Source organism: Silene latifolia, chromosome 5 (genome assembly GCF_048544455.1).
Source record: "Silene latifolia isolate original U9 population chromosome 5, ASM4854445v1, whole genome shotgun sequence".
In the NCBI taxonomy this organism is placed as follows: Eukaryota; Viridiplantae; Streptophyta; class Magnoliopsida; order Caryophyllales; family Caryophyllaceae; genus Silene; species Silene latifolia.
Genome location: NC_133530.1, coordinates 22,877,497 through 22,884,203, shown reverse-complemented (window position 1 = coordinate 22,884,203; position 6,707 = coordinate 22,877,497). Strand labels below are relative to the sequence as shown.

General features: G+C 40.1%; 1 long non-coding RNA gene across 3 annotated transcripts; it reads left to right on the top strand.

Annotated features, from left to right (window-relative positions):
* Window positions 1-1,248: 1,248 nt before the first annotated feature.
* On the top strand, window positions 1,249-3,292 carry LOC141657057 (uncharacterized). 3 transcript variants are annotated; one of them, XR_012548648.1, is made up of 3 exons: window positions 1,249-1,320; window positions 1,421-1,558; window positions 1,677-3,292. It is a non-coding gene; the product is annotated as an uncharacterized LOC141657057 (long non-coding RNA). The 3 variants fall into 3 exon arrangements; XR_012548647.1 differs by having other exon boundaries at window positions 1,266-1,320; window positions 1,461-1,558; XR_012548649.1 differs by lacking the exon at window positions 1,249-1,320 and having other exon boundaries at window positions 1,469-1,558; window positions 1,677-2,881; window positions 3,114-3,292.
* The last annotated feature ends 3,415 nt before the right edge of the window (window positions 3,293-6,707 follow it).

Below are 6,707 nucleotides of genomic sequence, written 5' to 3'. Positions count from 1 at the left end.
TTACACCACTTATGCATATTAAACAAATTTGTTCGCTTTTTCCTTTACATTATGCTTTTATTTTATTCTAACTACCTGATTTGTCTTAAAATTAAACGGATAATACCGTTTTAAATGAGAATTTGCATACATGAAATAATTAACTGGATACACCTCTACTAATCTCCCACCAAACCTGATATAAATGGTGATAAGAGCAACACAAATTCGTGTTTAAGACGGATATACTCGTTTTAACGAACGCTTGTTCATCTAGCTATATGAGTAATATTTAGTCCTTTAGAGCATCTCCAACGGTCAACTACAATACATTGTAGTTTGGTTTGTCACATCGATTTTTAAAGCTAATCGGCTTTCTGGCAACGTACCGCTTCAATGGCAAACTACAGCATGTTGTAGCTTGTATGGGTCCCACGTACTTACTTTTATCCAATGAGAATTTACATTTTATTTTTTTTCCTAAATCAAGCATGTAGCTTGGTAGAGACGTAGAGCTACCATGCTTGCAAGCTACATCCCAATTTTTCATCTCCAATGGTAAGCTACATACTTATTATTTTATAAAAATTGCAAGCAAGTCCTTGTAGAAAACCATTGGAGATGCTCTTATAACACCGATTGATATAACCGTTCTAACATAGATCAACTGTATAAGCAAAAATACGATACTAGAATATGTAAAGAAGAAATATCGTTAACATATCCCCATCTTTTAAAAAACCTACAGGGGCTACAGCTTTATGCATTCAAGAAGCAAATTACTATTTTTGTTCATTTTTGTTTTAGCAGTGCATTGCTATTTAGATTAGATTTCATGTGAGCTGTTCACCTCTCACTCATCCTCTCATCTTATATTTGTTGCGATCTTCTTGTTGTTTCAATCTTATCCCGTCACCGCTCACTCACCCTCTCATATGATAACTTCTACGCTCACCTCTCATTCACCCTTCTTTCTAGATTCCGGCGTTCCTAGATCACTAGGCTGTTGATTTGTGCAGTTTGAAAACCGCTTTATCGCAACCCGGTGTAGTTTGCCCTATCTGGACATGTGACCAGCTCTGCAACTATGATGTTGAACCAGTGAGCCTCATAAACGCTGCTGCTACCTGATGCTCTACTGTTAAATGCCTGGTGGCAGTGGCGGAGCCAGGATTTGAACTTAGGGGGCGAACGACTAATTTCATAAGGCACCCTCGAAAAAATTTCGAAAAATTAAACCAAAAACTTCGAAAATTTCATCCGTCAGGGGGGCGACCGCCTCTGCTAGCCCCTCCTAGCTCCACCACTGCCTGGTGGTGACCCAGTCGCCGTAAGTGTATGGTGAGTTCATGTTCAGTCTTTTGTCGCTTTGATCATCTCTGCAAAAACAGAGTTGTTGGGCTTATTTTCTATCTTCATATTAACTTCATCACGAGGAAAGACAGTAAAGATCAAAGTAACTGTTGAATATCGATCGAGAGATTGCAGGACATGAAGATTTCATCGAAGCAGAGAATGCAGAAGCAATTATTACAAGAATTGAGCATAAATCTCGCAAGATCGACAATCTTCTCAAACAGTAATTCCTACCCTTTTTTCATTCTTCATTAATCTTCCTTTTTCATCATCAAATTTTCATCTCTGATTGTTTTACATTCTCATTTCTCTAATTTATCTCTCAATTTAATTACCTCAAGGTATAAACCTGTTCAAGCTCTTAAAACTGCTTCAGAAGGGTCTGCTACCATTACCGAAGACGACCGTTCCCCCGCACAACATTTCTCCACTGCCTTCGTTCTATACACCGCCATTCTGAGATCTTATGATTCTTACTAGCCAATTTCTATTCACCTTGGTGACCATTCTCGAAATCTATGATGATTGTTGTTGATTTACATTTCGACACGTATTATTGTTGTTGATTTACAGATCGATCCGAAATTAAAAAAGACTTTCCTTGGTGGCCATTCTTGAAGTCTTCGATTGTTGTTGTTGATGAGTTTCTCGAATTTCATTTCGTTGATCCCTTAACAAGTGATTTGTGCGGTTTGTTAACAACTGTAAACCGAGCGCCTAAATCATGCAGTTTTTCAGTTCTGATTGTGATGGTGGATTGGATTTAATTTTTGGTTGCTTTAACTGCCATTTCTGATTTTTGTTATTCCTTTCTCGAGTTTATGTAATTATGGAATTAATTTTGATGCTTAGTTTTAATAGTAACTAAGTAGCTGAATGTGATAGGTAGAGATAAGTTACGGTGCAAGGTAGCGGTTCTGTGTCATTTTCAATTTCATTTTAGAATCACATTTTGTTTTATCTTTTATTCCTCATCTTAATTTGGTTTTACCGCATATTGCTTTAATAGCTCTCGGGATGGATGGTTGAGACGTTAAAGGTGTTAAACGGCTGGAAAGGGAGCTCGAGATGCAAAGTATATGCGTGTGGTGGTGTTGGAGCCTGGTTATCAAAGCCGGCAGTGGTGAGTAGTTGGTTGTTTTCGGCGGCGTGGATGATGGTTATAGGAATTGATAATGGTGATCACCCACCTCACTTATTTTCCATTACTAATGAGAAATTTGTAGTTCTGCAATTGAATACCAAGTAAAGCTCCGACCATGACTGTCTAAGGAGATATGGTGGGTCTTTGTCTAAGGTTTAGATTTACGGTCCGGCTATCTCCAGGCTCCAATTAAATGGATTGCGAGATGGTAGGTAGTTAAGGAGATATAGTTGGGCTTCCGGTGGACAGAGAGTAGCAACGTGACCAATGCCTGAGTATTATACTGGCTGCTTTGACAGAGCCGGTGGTGGCGAGCGGTACTGGTGATGCAAGGTGGAACGTAATGGCGGAAGGCTGGAGGCTTAGTTTCAATCTCATGATTTTAATCTCATTAATTTAGTGGTGAGTATTATATGTTGAATTGTGCTAAGTTCTCATCCATGTTATAGTCATTTCACTATAAACTCCTCAAGATCACAAGCTAAAATATAGCATGTTGTATTATACTTTCTCTATTGGATTTGAATATCATTTGATTGTACGTTTCTTAAGTCTCCTCACATATCATGTTGTCTCTCCTATTGTTAATAAAATGTTGGACAGCTATAAGCTTACTAGCTTTGCATATGGTCAGGCGGGAAATAGGAAAAACCAGGATTATGGAGGCGGAACTAGGAAAAGGCAACTGGATTTGTTTTGCACATTTGTTGTGCCTGAGTGGAATGTCAAATTTAGTCAATGTTCCATAGAAATCGTTGTTTATCGGTGAATAATGAACAAAAGATGTGTGCATTTTTCTGCTCACTTGGCTCATTTTTTGCATATGATCTACTCATCTTTAGTAGTGACATGGGTTAATTTATACTTCCTCCCATCCACTCCAAAGGTAACATGGACTCACTTTTCCTCTCACAAAAAGTGGGTCCATGTTACCTTTGGAGTGGATGGGAGGAAGTAGATATGAAAACGACTGGAATCAAGAGGCCTTCTGGGATCGAATCGATGAGACTTCGGTTCATTACTGGTGTTGAATATTGCTACGCCGCCGCTTCGCTCTAACAATCTCAGTGCATCATCTTGAGAATTTTCTATGCACTTCCGTCTAATGAGGGGAGAATGTGCGGATGGACTGACGGCTCATGTTTCAGACAAAATTAGTAGTAAACTGGTATTTAAAAAGGATTATGTTAGGGAGAACGTTGACACTAACTGAATGATCGTATTTTTTTTAGATTATTTAGTCGAGGAAGAAGATATTCAATTTGCTGAGGAGAATGGTAGAAACTTATGTTTCAGTACTCTCTTTATAATTTGTTTGTTAATCCTAATTTAATCTGATTTTAAAGTGTTCGTGCTAAAAGGCAAATGTCCTACTCGAGCCTTTGAACCTTTTAAAGTAAAGCTAAAGGAAAACATACTAAGAAATGAAGTGAAAGACGATTAGTGACAAAGATGTAGATGACTAATTAACTATGAGGATGAATCTAATGGTGAGATTATCAGTCAGACTTACCAAAGTCCTAAGACTCTGTCAATCAGTTTTCCACTAACTTTTATTATTTATTTATTGTTCAGACTTACCTCGGACTTTATACATTATCAGTCAGACCCGCCTCAAACTCTAATTTTTCACTTTACTTGAAAAATGTGGGGTTTAAGAAAAAAAGAACAAAAAATAATATAACACTTGTCATTCTTTCATTGGATGTCTTCTTTTAATAGTGGGGCCGAGACTCATGTAGAGTCTTAAGTTGAGTCTTGAATTTCCAAGAATTAACTTAAGACTTTGTCAAGACTTTATTAAGACTAGGATAGATTATTGGTAGTCTTGAGTGAGTCTTGTCTTAAGACTCACCAAAGTCTTATCTCAAAACTACCAATAATTTTACCCTAATGAACATGTTTTATTATTTTATTTTGTTTTACTTGGTGGGCTGTAAGCCTGTAGCTTGTAAACCTTCTTGGGTCATTTATGGAATAATTTACCGGATTCGTTAATATCGACGACGTTTTAGTAAACGTCGACGACGTTTTTTAAAACAAAGACGCTCACTGCCCCTACTATCTCACTAACCCATTCTCCCTCATTTTCTATTCTCTCTACTCAAACTCAACCTTGAACTTCCACCAACACTCAACCACCACCACCTCCACCACGACACTGCCACCACCACCTCCACCACGACACTGCCACCACCACGCCGACCACCACGCCTCCACCTTGCGCCACCACGTTGCCGCCGACATCACCAACAAAGTAAGTGCCGTTTTTTTTTTATTTTGTTAAATTAGTTTAGAAATTGAAACTAATTGAATGAAACTTTGAAATTAAATAGTTTTCTTTCCTTTATTGTTATTGTTAATCTATTAAATTGATTGGATTTTGTTTTGTAATTGAATTAGTTAGTAAATTAGGTTATGTGTTAGGTTTTTATTAAAATTAATTGAATTAGTTTAGAAATTGTTAGTTTTTCTATTAAAATTCATGTTAATTAGTTGTTATTATGTAAATTTTGGTGTTGTTATATGTTGTTTGCGAAATATACTTCATTGGGAGTGATTTTTGAGTCGATTTTTATTGTTGTTAATCGGATTGGGAGTGAATATGTAGCGATTTGGGGTCGATACCACGGGCAAACGTGGGGATTTTTCGTGGGCTGTGGCTGAAACGTGGAAATTTCACGTTTGGCTGTGGCTGAACGTTGGGGTTGCACGTTTGGCTGCGGTCAAACGTTGATTTTTCACGTTTGGCCGTGGTCAAACATCCAATTCTATTGTTTGGCCGCGGTAAAAAAAAAAAAAATGTTTGGCCGCGGTTAAAAAAAAAAAAATGTTTGCCCGCGGTAAAAAAAAAAAAAAAATGTTTAGCCACCGTCAACTAAGGGATTTTTTTGTTCAACCGCGGTCAAAGAAGGGGTTTCTTTTGTTAGTCCGCGGTAAATTATTTTTTTTTAAAAAAAACCGTGTTTTATGCTATTATTTGCCGATTTTTGTTACTTTATATGATATTTAGTCGATTAACGTGTTTTCTAACAACTTCCAATTTCCTAATGCAGATGGCAGATCGAAATGAGAGAGGAAAGGCAATCATGAATGCTCCGGCTCCGCCTAACATACACGACCGTACCGCTGGGCGTTATGTTACGGGCTCGAAGCGTCGTTTGCGAGTTAAGCAGGCCCACAAGCAGCCACCCCCACTTCGAGAGACGTCTGGTATGGTTATGATGCCTACTCCCGGTCACGTCGTTAGCGAGTCGGAGGAGGCGAGGTCTCGGGAGGTTGCTGGTAGTTACCAGCATAAAAGAGATGACGAGCCGTCGGATGACGGTTCTGGGGAGGAGGAGGAGGACGCTTGAGAGTATGTGGTCCAACCGAACCCGGCACCGCCGAGAGTGTTGAGTCTGAAGTTGGGCCGGGATAGTAGAGGACGTTATTCGAGTGTTAGAGAGTCCTCTAGCACCGATAGGTCGAGGAGGCCGAGTAGGGATAGTTCTTGGGTCCTGAGAGAGCCCGTTCCTGGTGGTCCTAGGAACATTAGCACCCTACGGAGTTTTGGTGGTCACGTTGCGTTCAACAGTTGGTCGGACCCTAACCCGGAGAATATGAGGTCGTGGATCAAGCTCTACGAGAGGCCGAAAGCTGTGAGGGAGATTAGGAACATGGTTCTCACTGAGGGTGTTGCAGCTAGGGTACAGGCGAGCGGGCTTGGGGTTTTGAAGGAGTGTTTTACCACCGGTCTAGATGATAACCTCCTTAGTGCTTTTATCGAGAGGTGGCACCCGGATACTAACACTTTCCATATGCCTTTTGGAGAGATTAGTATCATGCTCCATGATGTCCAAAGATATTCTTGGGATACCCGTTAGTGGTGATCGGGTTATTGTGGCGGTTCGGTCGAGGATGATGACAGTGGTTTGCGGGGCAAGATTGCGAGGTTTTATGGAGTTCCTGAGTCCGATGTTGCACCACCGCTCTACAAGAATGGCGGTATACTAACATCGGAGTTGAGGCAGGTTGTTTACCTAGGGAACGAGCATGACTCGTTACGGGCTTACCTCTTGATGTTACTGGGTCATACTCTTTTCATGGATAAGAGTGGTGATAGGGTGTCCGCTCAGTTGTTGCCCTTGTTTGATAGTCTTGAGCGGGTTGGTTCATATGCTTGGGGTGCGGCTTGTTTGGCTTACTTGTACCGACAGCTAGGGATGGCATCGCGCCGAGATAGTGC